The 24,407-nt window shown below is 46.9% G+C and overlaps 1 protein-coding gene and 2 pseudogenes across 2 annotated transcripts in view; 1 reads left to right on the top strand and 2 right to left on the bottom strand.

Moving 5' to 3' along the window:
- Positions 1-17,420, bottom strand: part of MGAT5 (alpha-1,6-mannosylglycoprotein 6-beta-N-acetylglucosaminyltransferase) — a 360,895-nt gene extending 343,475 nt beyond the window's left edge. For both annotated transcript variants that reach the window (XM_070423098.1, XM_070423097.1), the window contains exon 1: positions 17,080-17,420. The gene's annotated coding sequence lies outside the window, so the exon portion shown is untranslated. The remainder of the gene's footprint in view (positions 1-17,079) is intronic.
- Positions 7,893-8,329, top strand: LOC139015815 (large ribosomal subunit protein uL23 pseudogene; annotated as a pseudogene).
- Positions 17,421-20,108: 2,688 nt separating the features above from the next.
- Positions 20,109-24,035, bottom strand: LOC139015816 (mitochondrial fission regulator 2 pseudogene; annotated as a pseudogene).
- Positions 24,036-24,407: the final 372 nt, after the last annotated feature.

Here is a 24,407-nt window from a genome sequence, read left to right on the forward strand (position 1 = left end):
TGAGCAGTAACAATATAATGGGGCTGCTCCTGCAACTTTAAGAGAATGGCTTCGACTGGTTAAGAAAGACAATCGATAAGCCCATAGAAAAATGGAAGTTAAACATTTCAAACTGTTCCATTTCAATCTTGAGTACACCTTTTGAAACAAAGAATGAAAAAATATATATATTGTTCCTATTATAATTTAATACGGGTTGAATACATGAAGATCCCTCTCCATGCTCAACTACTAAAAAAGTGGGAAGGAAATGGTCAGCACTTCCATGCTCTAAATATAGACTTAGCCGCTGAGAAAGGAAAGCGATACACATGGCCGCCCAGCCATGACTCCGCGCCCGCAGGACAGCAAGGAGCAGTGGAGAGGGCGCTGTTCTGTGGCAAACTCACTTCCCATCAACAGAAGCTTCTAGACAGAGAAAAAAGGCTAATGCTGATCCCAGAAATCCGACTGCAGATACAGGGCCGCACCCTCCAGTGGGCCTCACTGGGCAAGGTAACCACCAGGATGAAATACACACCTACCGAGCTGTCTACCTCAACCTCACAGCCATGGTAGCAAGGAAAACACCCCGGCAGCTGTGTGTGCAACGTAATTCTTGGGCAATGTGGTACTTCCTGGAGTTCTTGTGATTATGTAACTCAGAAACATAGAAGAGGAAAAGAGAAGTTGGTCTGTAGATTGTTCATTTTCCTGAAGAATGTCTATGGTTTTTCTCCACTTGAAAAACTGAACCAGAAATCACACTTCTGTCTAGGATTCGGATAATCAATACGTTTTGGCTTTAAACACATCATGTACCTTGTGCTGATCAACACAGCCTCCCAGGTGGAATGTTCTGAGGTTACCTCCTCGTGCATAAGAGAATGAACCAAGGATTAATCAAGCTCAATGCTTAGACCAGGTCCAAGAAGGAAATAAAACAACTGGAGATAAGCCCACACCCCCTCCACTATTACCTGGAAGTATTGGGGAAAGGCCAAGTCAGATGGAGGTCAGCCCCCAATAAACAGAAGTGATAGGGCAGCGGTGGAGGACGTACTGTCCAGACCAGAGCACTCCGAAATCCTGCTCTAGGACTGTGTGTCACAGACCCCTCGGCAGACTGGTGAGACCTATGGACCCTTCTCGGGACTTTTTCCTTTTAATATTTTATTGATTTTTTACAGAGAGGAAGGGAGAGGGATAGAGAGTTAGAAACATCGATGAGAGAGAAACATAGATTCAGCTGCCTCCTGTACGCCCCCGACTGGGGATGTGCCCGAAACCAAGGCATATGCCCTTGACCGGAATCGAACCTGGGACCCTTCAGTCCGCAGGCCGACGCTCTATCCACTAAGCCAAACCGGTTAGGGCGCTTCTCAGGACTTTTAAAAAATATGTTTTTATTAATTTTAGAGAGAGAGGAAGGTAGAGGGAGAGAGAGAGAGAGAGAAACATCAATTGGCTGTCTCCTGCATGCCCCTCCCTGACGATCAAGCCTGCAGCCTGGGCATGTGCCCTGACGAGGAATCAAACTGTGATCTTCTGATTCATAGGTTATGCTCAACCTCTGAGCACACTGGCCAGGCCCCTCACAGGATTTTTAATTCATAAAATGAAATACATAGGAATACAGAAGAAGTCAATTCTATTTAAACTAGAGGCCCAGTGCACGAACTCGTGCATGGGTGGGGTCTGGGCTGCTCCCCCCTGCCTGCCCTGCCCCGATTGGTCCCCCCACCCAATTACTGAAGTGTGACCTGGTCATTCTGGTTGTTCTGCTATTCTGTCACCTGGCTTTTATATATATAGATATGGTGATCAAAATATTTTTTAATTGTGATATAGTAACACATATGCTTACTTGTCAATGCATTGGGGTTGGGGGTGGGGGGCAATCAGGGGCAGGGCTGGCCGGGGGAGTTATTAGTGTCAAAGCTCTTTGCAGAGTGTATACACGTTTGCTGCTGGCTTTCGGATGAGTTGAAGCTTCAAAGGCGCTTTAGTGTCAGGGACACTTACAGCTTCTGTTTCTAAGCCTCTCCCTAGTCAGGTAATGTGGTTTAGTTCCCTGCTGACAAACCCTCTAAAGAGAAGCCATGGTGTGATGTGCTGCCCTCTTTGGTAGGAAGCAGTGGAGAGAGAACGCAGGAAGATGGTGGTTGTGCTGGGCACCTCTCCTGGACACCTGACTGATGATCCAAACCGTGAGCAGTTTTCCTCCTGATCATTCATCATTCAGGTTCCTGGTCTATGAAGGCTGGAGAGTGTTTACTTACTTAGAATCACTGAAGGTCACACTTCAGTAATCGGGTGGGGGGACCAATCGGGCCAGGGCAGGCAGGTGGGGGGAGGGACCGCAGGCGGTTGGATGGCCAGCCCTGCCCCCGATCGGGCCAGTTGGCCACCACAGTGTGCGTCATAGCCACCGGTCATTCTGGTCATTCTGGTTGTTCTGCCATTCTGTCGCCTGGCTTTTATATATATAGATATGGTGATCAAAATATTTTTTAATTGTGATATAGTAATACATATGCTTACTTGTCAATGCATTAAATAACACTATCTAGTAATGGGTATAATAACTACCATAATTTCAAAGTCATAATATTTCAAGATATCTGTTAGCCACCTATGATGTGACATAAAATGTCAAATTTCTATTGGTGACAGAGTCACAGACAACAATAACATTACTGTGATGTGTGGTCAACATTCAAAAGTTAAGGAATTGCTTGATTTTTGTTAGAGGTGAGTGAAAATCAAGGTGTAATGTTTTCCCATATAAGCCTACAGATCCTCTTGAAACCCTACGAAGTGGTGCCTATGAAACACATGTGATAATCTGGTTTATCCCCTACTCCTAGGATTCTTCCAAATGATGAAGAGCCCTGCACCCAGGATCCTGGCCCAGCAGGAGCCACAGCCCAGGCTGGGAGGGGAGAGGGTCTGCAGTATGGGGCCAACATCTCTGTTCCGCTTTTCTGTCAGTTGCACACATGCATGAGCCACAGTTTTTTATTTTTTAAATTGTTAGTATTGAGTGTTTAAATCGGCTGAATCATCGAGCCAAGGGAACTTTCCCTGAGCTCTGTGTTTTAAACTGTATCAGGACAAAGCCGCAGGCTCATAGCAAACTTCTAACACACTTTTACTATCGGAAATCAAACTCTTAGAAAAACTTCCTAACCGCAATTTCAAACATATAAATTTGTTGCCCTAAGAGTAACATAAATGAGAATAAAAGGAAAATAATTTACAACAAACCTAACACACATTTCAAGTTGCAATTCGTTGGGCAAAACTAATGTAGAAAGTATGATGGGGTCATTTAGGTGCTTGTACTTGAAATGTAAAATCCTGTAAGTGGGGACTGACACAGGTGAGGTGGTCTTTGTTAATGGTGAGTGAGGTCTGCAGGTGCAGGTAATAAACCAGTTTTGCTTTTCATCCATGACCATCTATCTTACAGTGGTAATGTCCTTGTAATAACCTGATCATTATTTAACAGGAAAGGAGGAAAGGGAAGACTAGATACAGGCATGCCATTTATGCCGCTTTGCCAAAAGTTGCATTTAACACTTTCCAAGTCTGTTTCCCGCTGATGGATGGGGAAAGGGACTGGACAAGGCAGTTTGACACATGCCCAGTAAGTTCTGAGGGACCTGGGAAGGTGCCTACCTAGCTGCCCATCAATCACACCTGGAAGTGAATCAGTGACCAGAAGAGGCGTGGTTACTGCAAGTGTGGGAACCTGAGTATTTAAACTTTCAAATAAAGCAAGTTCCCTCTCGACTTCTTGCCTTCTCCCTCTGGCATGCTGGGTGCCTGCTCTCCTGTGGCAGGGATGTGCCTCCCTGCGCCCACGTGGCACACAGCCATGTTGGACTCCACACAATAGACTAATGGACTGTAATTAGCTTGGATGCTGAACCACACCCGGCTGCAACATGGAACGGAAGCTCTGGACACTGGCCCTGCTTCTGGCTCTGCTGAACTCGCAGCTGCCCCTTTCGGGGTTGGCTTGGGGGAATGGGCCATTGCAACCCAAGAAACGTAACCTCACCCAAATAAAGCCTTCTCCCACACCCCATCCTCCCGCGGGGCTTCGGAGAACCTTGTTTCCGTGGTACTCTAGGAACCTCACTCCCACTTGGTCTGGGAAATCTGGCCCTTTAATTCCTCCTGCAACAGTGGAACACTCCGGGGTATAAGACCGTTGTAGCCATCACAGATGGTTAGCATCCCTGGTCCCCACCCAATAGATGTGAGCAGTGCCCTCAAGCACTGCCAACCAAACGGCTCCATAAATTTCTAAAATGCTCCCGTAAGACTCCCAGAACCAGCCAAATTCATGGTGCAGCTCCCACATTCTGCCCCGCTCTGGGTGTTATCCAGCTGGGCCACTGAGGAGACACTCCCCAGGAAATGCAAGTGGCGTTACAAGAGCAAGACCAGAGCTCCCAGGTGGCTTCCCCAGGAACAAGGGACCTTCCAAGAGTCAAGCCCTTGGGACAAGAAAAGCAGGAGAAGGCAGGGAGAACAAAGCAGCCTGAGAGAGGGAGGCAGAAAGGAAGCCAAGGGGGTTCCTGGGGTTCCCAGAGACTCTAGGCCGGGCTGCAGGCAGCTCCTGGCTCCTCTCCCGGAGCCCGAATGTGAATTCTCCACTTTTGTGGGAAGCAAGCTCTGGCAGGTTTCTCTGCCAGCGCCCGGGGGGGGGGGGGGCGGGGGGGGGCTTATTAATTACAGGGGCCAGCCCACCTGCAGGGAGGGCCACCCACCCAACCTAGGCGGGCAGTGGGCCCAGGAAAGGCCCAGGAGAACCTGTTTGGACGTCAAGGAGCCTCCCTTACTCAGACTGCACCTAAGCTCCTGCTGCTGTTCCTGAGGCCCATGTATTTTCATTCTGTTCTTGCTGCCAATAAATAAACGGGCCAGTGACCATTCCTCACCTGGCATTTCAGATTCTAGAAAGATATTTCCAGATCATCCTGAAGCCTTTGCCGCCTCGGCTCTTTTCATCAATCTCATTAGTCACAACACATAAATAATATTGCTGTCCTTTCCTGACAGGTCTGAGAAATTAAGGTACTAGAGAAATTTGGCCTCGAAGAGCCCATTAGGCCTGGATGGGGAAAAAAGAAAATTTTCCCCATCTTTCCAACCCTAAAAGTCCATGATTTAATGTCTCTAAACCTTATACTTGGAAAGAATACCACCAGGATTCGGAAATGTGACAGTAAGGACCAGCTGCCAGAAGGTGCTCTAAAAGCAGCCAGGAACACCCTCCCTACCTCTTCCAGCAATGGACTCCCATTAGGTCACAAAAAATGGCAGGGCTGGAACCTAATAAATAAATAATTAGCACTTGAATAGAATGTGCGTCCCTGTTAATTCCCGCTAGTTTCCACAAGAGAGCTCCATTAAATTAGAAAAATGGGGGCAGGGGAGGTAACACTACTTATAATGGGACACTTTAGAATGGCTTGAAAAGTTTCCTATGTAAGCCACTCAGGTGCAATGTTAATAGCAAACACTTCACTGCTGAATCTAAGTAAATAGAAAAGAAAGTTTGAGGATGACACGGGAAGTGGGTTAGTTTCACAGCTGCCAGATTTACGCAGTGTAATTTCCACAAGAGTATCATGAGAATTAACAGTCTTCTAAGCAGTGGGTCGCCACGCACAGGGTCATGGCCCAGTTAAGCGCGACGGTCAGAGCTGTGTTCCTGAGCCCAAGAGGAGCATCGGGCTCTGTCGGCCATAAGCTGTTATGGTTGCTCAGCTCTGCCCACACCTGGGAGGCAGCAGGACCCACAGGAAGCAACCAAGGAGAACAAGGGTCTGTGTTCTGGTAAAACCTCATTTACAAAACGGGTAACAGGCCACAGTGGCGACTCCTGACCAGCATTTCTGACAAAAAGGAAACTGGAGAAAATATCAGAGGTATAAGGGTAGGAACTGTTTCATGAACTTTTCTCGCTGTTATATACATGTATGTATGAGAGTTCTGAGTCAATGTCCTACTGCAGGTTGGGGGTCAAAAGTCACTACATTAGAAATAATGAATAGTTTTGTGAGAATAAACAAGTCATCTTTTCTGTCAAAGAACAGTTTAGGCAGCCGTCATTTGGGGCCACATGACTTGCAGCTCCCTGGGAGCCGCAGTCTTCAAACGGCAAAGGACAACCCCTTCCTTTAAATCAGCCAATCGCGAAAGACTGTGAGCCTAAGCTCCAATCAAGAGTAAGGGACAGATCACGAGTGTCAGGATTAAAAAGCCAAGCGCACTGCCCGCTCAGTGTGCCCATACCCTTATGCCTTGCTGCCTGGCTCCCAAGTATGCTCTGTGTTCTACCAGGACCCCTCAATTTGGGGGCTCGCCTTATTTCTAACAGTTTGAGAAGGGAAAACAAGTCTGCCTTGGACTGAAACTGGAAAGAATTTAAAGGTCTTTCATGCTAAGAAAAAAAGGGGGGTTAGATATATTGGGCACGCTCTTGAGCCTACAGTATAATCTTAAGAGAATATTTTTAAAATTACATATTTAATAAGAATATTTAGTTACAAGTAGTCCAAAATGATCTTCAAAAGGACACTACAACATTTCTTATGCTATTGAAATATCTGACAAGAGCTGTGTATCAGTTAGCAACTGCTGTATAACAAACTTCCCCAGCACTCAGTGGCTTTAAACAACAATCACTGATTACTGCCATAACTCTACAGGTCAGCTGAGTGGTTCTGCTGACCTGGTTTCACTGGCCTGGGCAAGACAAGTTCAGGAGACTTGGAGCAGCCGACAGTTCACTGGAAGTCTGGCCTCGGCTGAGGCAACCTGGCTCATCCCCAAGTGTTTCTCAGATCTCCCCATGAGGCCAGTCTGGGCCTGTTCTCATGGCAGGGATCTCAGAGGGCTCACCCAGCTGTGTAAGAGACTATTAGAAACACCTATACTCTTCTGAACTGTTTACTGGGCATCTGTTAATGTCCCACTGGCCAAAGCGGGCCACGTGGCCAATCCCAGTGTCTCAGGAGGGGAGCGGAGGGGACTACACAGTTATAAGGTAAAGAGTGCGGACCCAGGGAGGCCATTCATCAGGGCCATTAGTGCAATCAATCTCCACAGGCAATGTTTCGTTTGCCATCCCCTTGGCAGAAGCAGAGAGATTTTACATTAGTTTAAGTTTTCCCATTACCATTTCTCGTTTTGTTTTGCCATTATCACTTCTGAGGCAGGAAGGCAGAGTGAAAAGAACCAGGCTTTGAATCAATGAGATCCACATTTAAACCCTGACTCCACTACTTCTGGCTACAAGACCCTGTGCAAGTTTCCTTTGCACCTCAGTTTCCTCACTGCAATCGCAGGACTGCTGACAATTATCTCAACTGGAACACATAAACATGCGTAGCTTGGTCTAGCCACAGCTGAACTCGAACCTTAGATACTGTGTTTTACAAATGATTTGTTTGAACATGCAGTCAGCCCTCCATAGCCACTGATTTAAAATCTATGGATTCTACCAACTGCAGACAGAAAATATTTTTTTTAATCCCAAAAGTTCAAAAAAAAAATCTGTAAATTTGCCACATGCCTTGCACTACTGAATCCATGCAAATGAAGTGATGTGTAGGCACACCCAGCTGTAGCCCACATGCAAATATAGGTTATATGCAAATACTTCCCCATTTTATATAAGGGATGTGAGCTCCAAAGAATTTTAGTATCCGAGGGGGATCCTGGAACCAATCCCCAGCAGACACTAAGGGACAACTGAATTCAAAAATATGAACAAGGAAGTAAGCACATTTCCTGTAACAGTAAAGTTCTTCGATGGGAAGAAACAGTTCCTTTAAACAAAAGTAGAAAACCATTTCTTTACAAAAAGTCTTGAGGACCTTTTTATGAAGATGACACCTGCCCCTCCCAAAGCCGAAGCCAAAGCAAAAGCTTTAAAGGCAAAGAAAGCAGTGTTGAAAGGTGTCCACAGCCACAAAAAAAGAAGATCCACATGTCACCCACCTCTCGATGGCCAAAGACACTAGGGCTGCCAAGGCAGCCTACATATCCTCGGCAGAGGGCACCCAGGAGACACAAGCTTGGCCACTATGCCATCATCAAATTCCCCCTGACGACTGAGTCAGCCATGAAGAAGTCAGAAGACAACACAGGTGTTCATGTCAAGGCCAACAAGCACCAGGTCAAAGAGGCTGTGAAGAAGCTCTATGACACTGATGTGGCCAAGGTCAACACCCTGGTCAGGCCTGATGGCGAGAAGAAGGCATATGTTCAACTGGCTCCTGACTATGATGCTTTGGATGTTGCCAACAAAATTGGGATCATCTAACCTGAGTCCAGCTGCTTAATTCCAAATAAAAAATTTTACACTGAGAAAAAAAAAATAAAAGTCTTGAGTACTGTGGTAGACAGATAAGTGAACCCCAAGATGTTCAGTTCCTAAGCCCCGGAACCTGTGGAGATGTCAGCTTACAGGACAGACGTGATTAAGTTAAAGACCTCGAGATGAGATTATCCTGGATTGTCTGCGTAGGCAAAATCTAATCACAAGAGTCTTAAAATCAGGGAACCTTTTTAGATTTTAATGTTTCTTATATTTATGGAAACTTACACCTACATTTATACAGTTACTTTTTCATAGACATCCAGACATCAATTCACGTTCTTATATCTAATTTTAGTCTTTCAGGTGAATGTACTATAATGCCTGTATGTATAAATCCTATGAACAAATATAGGACTTTTGTAAATTATGCATTTATTGTAATTATCATTGTTTAATTTTTTTTAAATATATTTTATTGATTTTTTACAGAGAGGAAGGGAAAGGGATAGAGAGTCAGAAACATCGATGAGAGAGAAACATCGATCAGCTGCCTCCTGCACACTCCCCACTGGGGATGTGCCTATAACCAAGGTACATGCCCTTGACCTGAATTCAACCCGGGACCCTTCAGTCCACAGGCTGACGCTCTATCCACTGAGCCAAACAGGTTCGGGCTCATTGTTTAATTTTTAATAATAAATGGTAACAGAAAAAGGGGGGCAGGAGGACGGAGAACCTTTTCTGGCTGTGGTCAGAGCGCCAACCTGATGGCAGAGGGACAAGGACCCAGCTCAAAGCTGCTGGTTTGGGCGCTGGAGGAGGGGCAGGAGCCTATGAATGCAGGTGGTCTCTATCAGCCGGAAAGGGCAGGACACGCATTCTCCCCTGAAGTCTCAAAAGGAATGGATACCATGATCTTAGCCCGTGAGACCCATGTTGGACCTCCGACCTACAAAATTATAGAAAAATAAATTCATGTTGCTTTAAGCCACAAAGTCTGTGGTCATTTGTTACAGCAATAACAGAAGAACTACGTAATTTTGTAGTCTTTATACTAAATGAGGAAATAGAAAAGTGTCTCTGGAAGCCACTAGATGGGAAAAAAAAGTCTGGAACTTGGAGAACACGTGTCAGGCATGGCATGAAAAATGGGAGCTGTATCTGGTTCTGGATATGGTGGCAGTCAGACTACTAGTAAAGGCATCGTGATAGGATAAGCAACTCATTTTCATGGGAAACCTTTATTGCAGTAGATAGGAAAGTACAATACAATCATTATCCATACACTCTCCAAGCATGTATGAGGGGAAAGCCATATGAACAAAATCTTTGCACAGAAACTCCCTAGAATTCATTCAGCTATGACTACTCCCGACTTTCAGCTGCAACTCCGCTCATAGCCACTTCTTACCACAGTAAGGTAACAGCACTAACGGTCTGTGAAAATGGACACACGCACAAACACAGACGCACGCACTCACACACAAAGTCCCAACTTGTTGGGCTTCATGCGCCCATGGATTATGCCCAGGGAGAGGGAGAAAAGACAAAATGTCTACCAAAGGTCCATGGATTTAAAAAAACAAAACTCTAAAAACAGACACAACCCAACAGGCCCACAAGAATGGGAACACACCTAAGAATACTCTGAAGGACAGATTAGAGAAACTAGGGCAGATGAGTGTGCTGAGCTCAGCCAAGACACCCTGGTGGGACCCCACAGATGTGGAGAAGCTGAGATGCCCCATTTGACAGAAGAGAAACAGGAACCACAGAGCACTGAACTGACCGACATGCAGACAGCCAGCCCACTGCAGAGGCCTCACCAGCCAGAGGAAGTTTACCTTCAGTAAGTGCCTCGCTGCCCAGCTGATCCTGTGACACCATGTCAGGCCCCATATAAGGCAGTGGAGCTTCCAGTCATGCCTACTAAGGCTCTCCACTCCTTTCCGAGAAGCCCTTGGGGCCAGATGTATTTTTTTAAGTGACCTGAGTAAAGACTTTCTCTCTCTGGAGCTCCCTGGACATCAGGATAGCAAAAAAGGAATGGTGAACCTATAGACGAAAGTTGATAACATTTACCCAAGAGAACTGCATGTGTGCGTACTAAATGATGTATGGTGAAGGACTGTCCACAGAACAGTGTCACCTTCAAATCTAGCAAGCACAGGCATTAGAAATCACATGAAGGGAGGAGGGGGAAACATACCATCCTTAGTCACTGGAGCTGAGAACTTTGTAAAAGAGGGAAGGCCATCCCCATGGGCAGAGGGCCTTCAAGCTGTGTTAGCGAAGGTCTCGCAGAAGACTGGGGACGCCTCCTATGATGAACATGATTATTGAGGAGGCGGGAGAGGAAAGTGCCCCTTCCTCCCCAAATCCCCACCGTGCTGCCTCCAACCCTGGTGGCTCTGAAAAACCACAGGAGAGAGGGTGAGGGATATCCACCACACTGAAATATCAAGAAAGCAGAGAGCTCAGACTTTGCGTGAGGCAAAGAGATTGCTTTTCTAAACAAGCTATAAAAGAGAAAGAATTGGTCATTTAGAAAACTCATTAGCATGAACACTAGTAAATAAAAAGTTGGCACTGAAAATAACAGATGGTTAAAAAAAAAGGCACGCAGCTGCAAGGAGATTGATATCAAACTCCCTGTTCTTTCAAAGTAGTTTCATAGTGAAGCAGCGATGCAGGTATGTAAACAGAATCGGCGCGGCCTGTGGCAGTGTAAATCCTTCGCCACTTTCCCCAGGCACGGTGCCATGGAACCACAGCACTCTGTGGCCTGGTCATCTTCTGCTCTTTGAATCTCAGTTTCCCAAGGGAAAAAAAATAGCTTCACTGGGGGGAACAGCTCTGAGCTGAGAAGTAAGGAGCAAGGCTTTTTATTTCTCAGCATTCAAAATAAACATCCCAGAGATAGTGATAATAGAGGGCTAGTTCTTCTTAGGTGAGCATTTGAACTATCTACTAGTCTGCCAGCAAAAGCAAAAACAACTTGAGTTCTTCCTGAACAGTTTTTCTTTTTTGCATGAGGGAACTTTATTTCTATATTCAATTCTTCTTCTGCCACTTGTATATATAGGGTTATACAGCAGGGGGACTGAACAGAACTTGGGAGAGCTCATTCAATCCCTGTACTTGACAACATCAGAACTGAGGCCCAAAGTGGTCATGAAACCTGGTCACACCCAGCTTGCAAGTGACAGAGAGAGGGTTCGAGCCCAGCTGGTGTAGGTTCAGGCCCATGTTAGCTGGACTATGCATAGTTGTTAACACTAGGAACCTCACCCTGTACTAGCCAGCGCCTTTTTCCAATTAAAACCAAGAGAAGTCTAACAATGAAAGTCTTAGTTGAATGAGTGTTCTTCATTTGCATACTGTTTCATAACAACTGACTCTTCTGTGTGGGTGTGAACAGGCCTTGAGCTTAACCTCCTTGAGCAGCTAAGGACTCTTAACCAGAAACTTTCAGAATCAGGGACAGGTGAGCACTGATGGGCCTGATGCAATCTGGTCACAGGAAAGGAATAAAGTGGAAGGAAACGGTGCTCGCCATATGCCTAACAGGAAAATTCCACGAAGCAAGAAGATGCCAGTGGTCAGAGAAACATTTTACAGGGCCTCAGCAATCTTTTCAGGATTCCACATACACTGCGGGAATGTCCTCACCAGTCCTTTTTTGGAACAGTTAAGAAAGAGCACGTCTTGCCCAACCCATGCTCCTAAAGAGTGAAAATCAATGCTGAGAGGGACCACGGGCTCTAAGACGGAGACAGAGTGAGAGAAAATAAGAATTTCAGAGTGAAACGTAAAGTCCATCCCAGACTACAGTCTTTTTGTTTATTGATTTTTTTTTATTATTTTTTTTAGAAAGAGAAAGAGAAACGTTGATTTATTGTTCCACTTATTTATGCATTTATCTGTTGCTTCTTGTATGTGTCCTGACCAGAGATTGAACCTGCAACCTTGGTGTATCAGGATGATGCTGTAACCAACTGAGCTACCCAGCCAGGGCTCATTCTTAAGATGTCAAACTTATAAGATGGCATAAAAAAAAAGGAACACCACACTCAAAGGCACAAAAGACTCTTCCATTTGAGGATAGTAAGGGAACTTGGACACACCCCTCTCTCCCCACCAGATTCCAAGGGTTCTAGGAGTGGGAGGGACAGATGCCAAAGGCCATCACATTCTCTCCCTGGCTCAACTCTACAAACAAAGCAGGCACATAGCTGTTACCAGCTGCTATCAATTGTTCCTGTGGGACCAAGGGTCAGAATTGAGGCGCAGCATTCCCACTGCTTCCTGCTGGTGAGACTTGGAGCAAGTCCTTCTACCTCCCTGCACCTCCATGACCTCGGCTACAAAGAGCAAGGATCCGGAGGGATATTCCTCAAGTCCCTTCCAGCCCCTGCCTGTCTAAGGCTTCTCTTGGCTTTAACTGGAAAAGGGCGCTGGCTAGTGCAGGGCGAGGTTAGCTTTGACATAGCTACGCCAGAATCCAGCTAACATGGGCCCTGGCCCTACACCAGCGGGGCTTGAATCCTCTCCCTGCCACTTGTGAGCTGTGTGTGATCCTGACCAGGTTTCATAAACTCCTAATGTCTCAGTCTCTCAAAGTATAAACTGGAAATGACATTAGCATCTACCTCAGTGTTGCAGTGAGGAGTAAATGAAATACAAAAGAAGCATTTGCAATCATGTCACATACAGAAGATATATTTTTTCATCATCATCACCTATTTCTTGCCCACCTGGTTGTAAAATTTCTCCAAGACACATAATCTCTACACTGATCACCAACACAACACACTCCCAAGGGGAGACTGAGCCATGAAAGATCCAAACTGTTAGCATGGAAGACTGTGCTGTGTAGGATGCTTATAAAAAGCATCTGACCAGCATGACAGCACTTACGAGCCGTCTGTGCTCAGAACTACAACACTAAGAAGAGGCGCTCAGACAGAAGTGGGTGGGCGGCGCACATTCCCTCAAGGGCCAGCCACAAAAATCTCACAGGGATGCAAATAAGTGGGGCTGTTATTATTCTAGGGATAACCTTGACTTTTTTGTAAGTAACTCAATTGCAAACACCAGTACTTCACTGTGACAAGTAACTAAGTACTGGGATAACGCCACTGCTGAGTTCATGGGCAACAGGATGGAAAAAACCTAGGTACCCGCCCCAGCTGGGGCCAAGGTCCTGAAGCACAAACGCAGATATGGCAATGGGGCTGCCAGTTTACAGGGAGAACTGCTCCCACCAAATCCAGCCACAGAGTTTATCCTCCTTGCCCCGCCTGACTTTTGAGGCCGAAAGGCCCAGCAGAAAGGCCTCTGTTTTCTTTCCAGAGGGTTATGTGTTCATACAAGCGAGCTGGAGGATTTTGAAGAAACGGCAACCCCTCTCATGCACATATACAGCCTTCCAAATGTGAGGAAGTCGGGGAAGGATACACTTAATTGTGGCAATGAAAAAAAACAAGTAAATAAATAAAACTGCACAAGTGGGCAAACACAGCTCAAGTCCCAACTCTTCCAGCTGAAAACACGGTTACAGTACCGAGGCTCCTGGGACCCACCTTGGCGGCTTTCCAAGAGCTATTAGTTTGCGTTAACACACTGAAGAGAAGGTCAGATAAATTAAAAGTGAGGAGGTAATTTTGAAAAAGGACATCTTTATACCCAGCACCAGCACGGTGGCTGCCCAATACACACTCAGTGAGGACACCTGCAGCTGGCACAGAGGTCACTACATCTGTGCCTGGATTTCTGATGTTGACGCAGGCTGCAAGAGAGCACGGGGACAAGGCTTAGGTTAGGAACTCTAAGAAGATGGGGAGATCTTTACTCGTATTCTGACTGTTAAAGAGGGACTTTATACTTCAAAGCAAGTCTGAACTTTAAAGGCAACCTAGTAAAACTTGCACTGACAAGTACCAAATTCATTTCTGACCCAAACCACTCAACCGTCACCCACGTGACACTCTCCCCCAACTAGAAAATGATCTCCTCTCTTTTTTAAGTACCTGAATTCTGGATCACATACACCTTCCTCCAGTCAAGACTATCCGTTAATTGTTCGCCTGACACCAGGATCCTTCCCCAAACTTTGACATCCACCATGACAAACCCCCAGAGACAACACTCCTGCTAGCACATGCTTTCCTGAGACCTACTATAATCACACTGACACAGAATACCATCCCCAACCACTCCCCTGCTTCCTAGAGCCAGAAGGACAAGACACAGAGGAGAAGGGGGCAAAAATGAGTCCCCACTGCTCTCGGGAAGGAGCAGGGCAACTCCCTGCTGGGATGACCACAGAGTACAAATGGACACGAACTTTCCAACCCAAGTCTTACTGAGGACTGCTCTTTGCAATTTTCTTGACATCGCTGCCTGTCCCCTGCTAAAATCAGTCTGAGCATGACTCTGCTGTGACTTAAATCCCAAGCCATGTGGAGCAGTAGGAAAAGTCACATCAACTGTCAGCGTGCATCCAGATCAGATCCTGAGGAGCCTCTTCTCAGGGGAGAAGCCAAAGGCCTCCCCCTGGGCTGGGACCACAGGCGGACTCTGGCATCAAATGCTTTGGGAAGACAGCTGGGCAGAGAAGTCTGGTTGGTTATTTTTAAACGGAGAAAACTGAATGGGAAAGGAGAAAATTTGAATTCCTATGGTCTCCTGAGGTCCCTTCCAGCCCCCAGATGCTACCAAAGAACAACCGCATATGCACATGCATATGCCCATGCTTCTTTATGAAAAGCTATATGGATGTGTGCCTTATGTACATGAGTACCATATTCACACTTCCACACATACAGCACTTGAAATGCGCACTGCTGAGGAGCCTCGAAAGGCCATGAGCTGCTCTGCAGCACTGGCTGAAACGCAGATGCCACTGGCAGATCTGGGCGAGCCCCTCAGCCCCACTGCCATTGCAGCCTGCCTTAAAACCAACCAGCGCCACCTGGGAAAGCCCCAACCCCCGACTGCGGACTCCTTTCTCCTAATGACTCCAGCCACGGGTCGCCTAGATCTGGGAAGGCAGGCTGGAACAAAGGAGCAAAGCAGCTTCCTTTTCCTCTTTGGCAAGTCACTAAAAGGGGCAAAGGTCACCCTCTCCCCTGTCCTGCATCAGCTCATTTCTCAGGCCTCTATGCTTCAGGGGGACTACATGGACTTCAACTTGGTAACTGGAGAAAAGTTAAAAGACCTCTAGACAGGGGAGCTTTGCTCTCATCCTAACAGCCAAAAAATGTAGGATGCCAGCTTCCCTCTTGCCTCTTTAGAATGATTTCCTGCCTCTAACACTTGGCTTCAAGTGTTTCCAAGTGCAGTGTTGCCATCCCACCCAAATCCCACCCAAACCTCAGCTTTTTCCTCCCCAACTTCACAGCTTCGTAAGCGTCCTAACTGGTCTACCAGAGCCCGGTGCAGACACGGGCGTCCGCCCAGGGCCAGGGCTTTCAGTAAGTGCCAGGAATACCGAGCCCTAGAATTGGCCTCTGGCATCCCTGCAAACCATATGCGACGCCTTGTTCCTGCATCCCCCCGGCACCTAGCACCCTGGTGGCGCTCCAAAAGCAGCTGGACCATGCGAACGGCACCTCTCCCCTCTACCTCTTCCCTCTACGGCGGGCAGCTATGAAACCAAGGCTTTGTGTGTGACGTGACAGCGAGTAGTGCGCCAAGGGCCCCGCGCTCACACACCCCCTTCCACCCTGTCTGCTCTCTGCACCGGGTCCGTGCGCGTGGAGAGCGCACCGCAAGCGGGTCCGCCTGGCAGGCGGCCGCGCCACCAGGCCTCTGGCCACCCGGCCTGCGACCTGGCCTCGGGGCGCGGGGATGACATCCGCGCCTCGGTTCCCAGCCGCGGGGGCGGCGGAAGAGAGAAGCGCCGCGGGCCGGGCAAAGGCGATGCCCGGAACCAGGACGCCGAAGGGCGACAGGCGGGGGCCGAGCCCACGACTCCAGCACCCACCGCCTCCAACTTTGCGAGCGGCGGGCGGGGAGGGGGCCAGGGCCGCTCGCGACTCGGCAGGAAGTTCCCAGGCCCGCACTGAGCATGCTCTCGGGAGTGTGCGCGCGGGTGTGGACTCCGCGCTGCCCCTCGCCTCTCCGGCCGGGCAGGCTGGCCCTGAGGGGGGCGGGAACGCGGGCCGCCGGCCGTCCCCAACGGCTGGGGGCACCACTGGACCCCGCTCACCCGGCCCAGGGCGCCCCCCGCCGCATCCCGCTTCCCTTGGGGCCCGGGGCCAGCCTCCCTTCTCCCTCCTCGCTGGCCCGTGGCTGAGCCCGCCCAGGACCCGGCGACCCCAGCCCGGCCCACACCCCCAGCGTGACCCCACCAAATCTCCTCCGCGGTCCGACGCCCATCTGCCAGCCCCAGCAGCTCGCCTCCGGCCCGCACAACCGAAGCCTCCTCTGGACAGTCCCTTGAAAAGCCCACAAGCCGCTTCCCCACGGGTCCTGGGGGCCTGCAGCCTCCCCTCGAAACGGGTTGCCACGGACAGGTGGGCGCCTCAAGGCGCGTCCCCGGCTTCGCTCCGGGTCCCGCAAAGCGGCCGTGGCCCCGGCACCCACGCAGGCGGCAGCGGGGCGGCGGGCAAAGCCCCCGGCTGCGCCACCCTCGGCACGGGCTCTCCCCGCCCGCCCAGCTCCCCGTGCCCTCCGCGCTCCGCTCTGCGTGCATCTTCCCAGGGGATGGCGAGTTTCCACGATCGCCCCGACCCAGTGGTTCTCACCTCCTTGTCGGGCAGCAGCCGGAAGCACCCACCACTCGCCGTCCCCGCAGGGCCCTAGGCGGGGGGCACGGAGTTGCGGCGCCCGGAGTCCGCGGTGCGGCTATCAGGGCTGGCTCTCGCCTGGGGCCACCGCGGCCGCCTCCGGAGCCGCAGGGCCGCCGCGGAGCTGGTGGCGGCAGGGATGGTCTGCAAACTCCCAGCCCTGGCGGGGCGGCGCGCGGCGCGGCCACACTCGGCCCGGACGCGGCAGACCCTCCTCCGGAGCTCGGCCGACCAGGGCTGAGGTCCGTCCGCAATTTCTCCCGACCCTCCCTTTCCCGACCTCTCCAACTTCTCCCCGCTTCTGGGCTCCCGGCTCTGGGAGGCAGGGATCCCGGCCAGGGACGCTCGGCAAACTCCCGCCCTCCCCGGCGGAGCGCTCAGCCAATTCGAAACGCCCTAGCCTCTCAGGGGCCGTCTACAAACTACCAACCCTGTCGGAGAGGACTTCTACCAACCTTACTATTCCGCAGCCCGGAGGGAGGGAGAAATGGGAGAGACAGTTTGATCCCGGCCATAAACAATATTCTAGCAAGGTTACGGGCAGTGTGCAAATGCTAATAGGCACTGCACGCCCCAGAGTGGTGCAGTCCAGGCCTCTAAGCAGTGAAGCCCTGTGAGGGGAGACTGTGAGCTCAATCATCTCAGACATGCCCTGCGCCTTTCCACCCTGACAGAATGAAGCAGCCTGAGTTTCTGACACTTGGTTTTGGTGACCTTGGGCAAGCACTTAACCATATGAATTTAGCTTCGTAGGGTTGGTTTTTTTTTTTCATGAGGTTATTTTGAAGAAGAAATAAAATAAATGTAAAGTACTTAGCAACACCTAGCACATAGTAGGTGCTCAATAAATGAATTCCAGTTCTCTTTCTCTTCCCCCTTCCCACCCCTATATTTTATGAACACTGTAGACAGGCTAGCTAAACGTTGTAGTGTAGTGAATTCAAAAGAGAAATAAAACACGCCCCATGTCCTGAAAGCACCACAAAGAACATTGACTGACATGACATTAAATCCAGCCAAGCCCAGGAGAGAGAATGTGTACATTTACATCACTAAGCGTTATAGATCATTGTTAAGGGTATTCGAATACAAGGAGAATGGCCTGGTGGGTAACTTAGGGGTGAGAATGACAAGGTTTCTAACCCCAGCAAGTTGCAGGCCATGTTCCAGTCACTATGTCAGGTTACTGTATGAGAGTTTATGTGCACTTTCCCTTTCGTTCCCTGCAGGATTTTTCCATCCCCATTTCACTGTCCTCCCTGGGGTCATCTTTCTTGAACTTAGGTCACCTGAGTCTGCTGACCTCCCTCACACCCTACCTCCCCCCCTCCCCCCCCGCCCCCGCCCCAGCAGAGGATTTAAAAACAAAAAATCATGGAATTTTGGGACCCTAGAAATGACTTAGCCTAACTCCCTCATTTTGTAAGTGAGCTCTCAAGCCACCTAGCTAACTAGGGAAGTCTCCTGACTCCAGGATCTTAGTAGGAAACACTCTGTGGCCTCTCTTCTGTTGAGCTAGCTCCAGGCACAGTAAGTCAGTCTACCCTTAACTTCAAACTGGAGGAAATGGCTTTAACATTTTCTGATCAAATGGGCCCCAAATTATCAGCCACTTGGATCCTCAGCTGCCAGAAACTGTCCAGGTGATGCCCAAGAACCACAGGAAATCTGCATGGGCAGAAGGATTCCTCTTAAGAAGACCTTTTGGTGAAATCCCGGAATATTGGGAGGCACGTATTTCCCTCGGTCCCTTGGAAGAAAATACTGTCTCTAAGGCTTCTGGCATTGGGAGGGAAATAGAAGAATGGTGACATCTGGTGGTCAGGACTTTCTGTGCTTTGGATAAGGAAGGTACAGATTCTGATCCTAATTGGTTTGTTTTGAAGCCAAGTCCAACGGGTGGTTAATACTTGTACCACCTGGTTGCCTACAGATTTCTGAAAGATGTCAATCATTTATACTTTGCAGACCCACTGCTATAGAAGACATTACAGATGATTATTATTTCAGGATTTTTATGAATATGTATGTGTATATAGAGAAAGTGTAAACATATGATATTCATATGTATATACATTTTACGTATTTCATATAATATAAATATGTTTGTATTATATATACCATTTATTTGTATAAATAATATACTTGCAATGTCTTTGAGGGAAATTAATACTATCTCAATTGTTTTTCTTACAGAGTCAAGATTTTATTTGTTTTCAAGTTACAAGGCAGATTTATTTTACATTCTATTTATGAAGGAACAGTAAAAATGTAATAAGGAACAAAAGTAGTAAAATTATAGGCATAGATATTTATATAGTAAGCACAGGCAAAACTTATGAAGAAGATTCTTTAAATACTAGCATTTATCAAATCGGTTTCTAAGAATAATTCTTTACCACTTTCAGGAAGAATTTTTAGGAGGATGAACCTAAATGATTCAAACTATGACTATCTTAATGAAAAAATATATTCTTTGAAAATCTCAAAGGTCCTGGAGTCCAGTTAACCAGATCACTACCAAATTTAAAAAGATTCAAAGGTTCTTAAACTAGGACATCATAACTCCTTTATTTACTTGTTTTTAGAGAAACTCAAACACACTATCATTTGCTGATTGGTACAATACAGACTTAGCTTACTTAATTTCTTAATCCATTAAAACGGTTCCTATTACCTTACAGATCCTACTGTTTTCTTATGAGAAACATTAAGTCATTTACTATTTCACTCTTAGGAAAATCATTCAATGTGTTTATTCAGCTTTCAGTAACATTACCATACATGAAAAAAAATCAATATACATAATTATCATCAGTTAACTAGTGGATCTTCCCAAACCAGAGACAGGTATCCTTAAGAGTCAAGCCTTTCAGACCTCTGCACTAATACATCCTGGTGTACAGACTTCATTCAATTTCATTAACAGAAGATTAACATGTAGTGGAAGTCACGGGGCATATTTCTGTAAGTACCGCTTGCATTGTTCACACGTTGGGCACAACACCTCTTGTGTTTGTCAGTCTTCTTTTAGTTCCCTGTTCTTCTGACCGTGAAATGTGATGTCCACAACTTGAAGTGTCTGGACCAGAAAATGGAGAAGATTCCCAAGACCTATTTTCTTTCTCAAAGGAACTGTCTTCTTGGAATGCAAATTCCTGCTGAAGTGCCTGGGATATTACAGACATTGTATCTCAATGTGAACTATGCCTTTTCCTCTTGTGAATGGGTCTGCCTCCAGGTGACCATTCAATAATTTGAAGTTTAATCTCATTCATAGCTTTCAAAATATCCAATACTTTTGGAACATCTTTGTTTTTCTGATTTTTTGAACGATGACTTATAATTGGTCTTACTAGCACCTGGTGATCTTTTTTCATTTCAGTTGCTGAATTATCTGAGTCACAAATATTATTAAATCCTGGCTTTTCAAGAGGAGAGCATGGAGGCTGCAGGGGAGAAAACTGAGGGGGCACAGGGGAAGGAGAGGGAAGTACTGAATTTGAAAATGGATCTGGCTTGACACTCAGTTGAGCAGTCCCTGATGATGGCTCTGTCCCAACAGGCCCATCATTCCAAAGGAGCTGAATTTGTACTGTTTTTTCAGTTCCTGCATTTCCACAATTGCAACAGCATGAGATCCTAGAAAAGTTCACTCATCGTCAAGGGCAGCTATTTTTTAAATTGCAGCTTCACTTACAGGCTGAGCATTTTTCACTGGTGAGTTATGCTTCAGAGAGCAAGTGACAGTGGATCCCAAACTAATTGCAATGGATGGAAAAATTCACTTTTCTCATCTTCCTCATTTTTTCAAAACCATTTCAAAATCTGAGATCGCTGGCTTCATCATTTGCCACACACAAAAGAGGAAACTACAAATCCATAGTCACCTTAGTCTACAGAGTTCAAGGGCAGGATCAACTCAAAATCAGGCCTGGGACAGGGCTTTAAAAAAGTGGTTCTCAACCTGTGGGTCACGATCCCTTTGGGGGTCAAAAGACCCTTTCAGAGGGGTCGCCTAAGGCCATCGGAAAACACATATATAATTACATATTGTTTTTGTGATTAATCACTATGCTTTAATTATGTTCAATTTATAACAATGAAATTGGGGGTCACCACAACATGAGGAACTGTATATTAAAGGGTCGCGGCATCAGGAAGGTTGAGAACCACTGCTTTAAAGGATACCTGCGCACCTGGGCTTGCAGGCCACAGGCTATAAAGACACCCCGGAGGCTCAGCCCGGATAACTCCAGCAGAGGTGCCGCTGCGTCCTAGCATGTCCCACCCAACCTCTGCTCCAGAGTTAAGATTTTAATTTATAGTAATCAAGTCCATTGTTTCTCAGCATCTCTTACTAAGCTCCATGTGAATGATATTCTTCTCATAACAACTCATGGAGCAGATTTTACTATACCCATTTTTAAATAATAAACCAAGACTTTTAAAAGCTAGGCAATATGCCCACTGATAAGCACCGTTATTTAGGGCCAGAGTCAAGATTGGCTCCAAAGATTTCCTGACTCCAGAGTCTAAAATCTTCCCACTATCCTATGCTTCCCACCACAGGAGACCAGGAAGAGATGAACATCAGGACAGAAACCCGAAGGAGTACACTAGGAACTGAGGAGGATACTTAACGTACTATACACAAACCACATTTTTGGACCTATTCAAATTGTAGGAAAATTATAAGTAAGCAACAAAATAACAATTGTGTGTGTAAATCTAATAAAGCTGGGCCCCAGGGGATTCTGTCTTAGAGCAGGTTTCTGTGAAATGAACAAATGAATTGTATTTTTCCTGCCCAGGACCGGAAATCTCTTCCGGCTTGGGGATTATTTACTATGTAATCCTGATGGAAGGTAAAGCCTCTGATGGTGCAGGTGGGTGATGGAGTTTTTAGGACAGCGTTGCTAGTGTGGTACCCAGGGACTGACACATGGTGTTGATAATGTAAGCTGAGGTGTCTACTTTATGGTGGCAGGGGCAGCGTGTCTTCACGTTCCCAGTGCTGTGACATGATTTTAGAAGTTGTTTCCAAATGCATGTGCCTCTGAGCCTGACTCCACCTTGCCTTTAAATAAATTCCTTTTCTCCTCAAATCAGAGTAAGTTTTTGTTGCTTGTAGTTAAGTTGCCTGACGGATACATTAGAATCGAGAGGCACAAGCCTGCAGGGAAACAGAAGAAATCAGGGATGGGTTATCTAGTCTGATTGAAAATCCAACCGGTTTAAAGAGTTTTGATGCAGGCAGCCAGTGGCATACAGTAGCAAAACATTAAATTATCGCCTAAAATGAAGTAGCCGTTGAAATTAAGCTTTGGAGAGACCAAGTAGCAGCTGAGGACTGTAGGAGTGAGACTGTTTTGTTTTATGGAATTGGACAGCTTAAAGAAAGAGAATAATGAGCTCTAACTCCTTATATCTTAGCTCAAATTCCCAAGTCCTCAGCTCAAAGCACGTGCATTGCAGGGATTTTCTATGAGTTCTAAAACAGACAAACAACAACAATAACAACACATTTGTTTCCCCTAGCAGCTGGGGACTAAAATAGGTAAAAACTAAAAATGAAGTTTGACCTTGTGGGTTGCTGAATTACAAAGTCACTTAAATTCACAGCTTAAACATTCTCTTATTTGAAACCGAAGGCACTGACTAGACCAGAATAGAACCCTGAGGACTTGAATGGAGAGACGCGCAATCAGCTGACTTAATGTAGTCCACACCCCTGGAGCCCGGCGTTGGCCTCCCTGCCAAAGGAAGGCAGTGACGAGATTCCTAACACACCTCAGGAGACCAGTTGAAAAGACAGACCCTGAAGGAGACTTACCCATCACAGGAATTGTGAGTTTCTGCTCATTTATAAAAGCAAAAATCTGGGGAATACATGTGGTGAGGGATCCCGAGAATTCTAGACCAGAGAAGGAAAAACATGCTTTCGATCAGGCTGACTCTATTGGTATGGAGGCAGTTACCAAAATTCCAGGCTCATTTGCCCAGTGGGAGCGGCACTGCTCAGTTGGCTACTGTAACCTAGACTCACGGGGGCCAGTGTACGTAAATAACAATGCTAGTTGGCACCAACAGAGCCCTTCCTAGGTGCCAAGCACTGTTTACCATGCTTTTATAGTATAAGGTATTTAATCCTAAGAATATGCTTTGAGGTACATATTATCACCTTACTTATAAAAGAGAAAGCTGAGGAACTTCACTCAACAACTTCCCACATGCAGCTTGTAAATGGTAAAGTTGAGATTCAAATCAGATAGCCTGGTTCTAGAGTTGGCCTTGAAAACCTGTGCTGAAGTTCTTATAAGGGAAGATGACAGAAATACCTTTTCTGAGAGGAAGGAATCCAAGAACTTAGGAAAATGATCCAATAGATTTATCAAGTGTGACTACTTATCCATTCCTACAGCAAATTCTGCAAGGTGGCCCAGGAGACGCGTATTTGCCTCAGCACTGAGAAGCCCACTGTGAGAGGAATGCTGGCAGTTTGGCTTTTCTCTGGAGAGTTGGCCTCGGGACAAAGAGTTGTGGCCCTTGCTGAGTTCCCAAAGCTGCTGCCCACCAGTCTGGAGCCCTTGAATACAAAGGAGACTGGGTATTTACAGCAGACACCGTTGGATAACCATCCAAAGCCATTCCCTGTCTCATTCTCTGTCTACATTCCACTACAGAGTATGGGAAGCCAGATTCTTGCTTTTTCCACCTCAACTCTACAAGTAGATGGGACATATAACCTAGTCTTGGTCAATGAGCTCTAAGGGAGAGTCTGCTGAGGGATTCTGGGAAAGATCACTTGTTCCCTTTTAATAGAAAGGTGGGCGAAGATAGGTCCTCACCTTGGCCACCCCATCCTGCCTGCCTTTGAATGGGGTCGTGATGCCTGGAACAGCAGCAGCCATCATTCAAGCAAGACATAAGCCTAAGCTTAAGAGCCACTCGGATTCAGTACAAGATGAAAAGAGCCTGGATCCCTGAGGAACTATTCCCACACTATGTACCTCCAGGCTCCTTGTTATATGAGGAAGACAAATCCCTCCTTGTTAAGGTATTATTGGTCCACTATTCTAACACCTGCAAACTAAAGCATTCCTAAATGATAAAGTAACCCTTGAGGAAGGATTCGAATAACATCCTAGATATGTGCTATGTATCTTCCAACAACCAGAAGAAATCCCCAAGTCGCTTATATCCTTACTCTGCAGCTCTTGAAAACTTTAAAGAGGATCCAAATACATTTGTACAATTTACAGCAATATATAGAAAAAACTCCT

Source organism: Myotis yumanensis, unplaced genomic scaffold, assembly GCF_028538775.1.
Source record: "Myotis yumanensis isolate MYYU_CA2020_CCGP unplaced genomic scaffold, mMyoYum1.0.hap1 SCAF_8, whole genome shotgun sequence".
In the NCBI taxonomy this organism is placed as follows: domain Eukaryota; kingdom Metazoa; phylum Chordata; class Mammalia; order Chiroptera; family Vespertilionidae; genus Myotis; species Myotis yumanensis.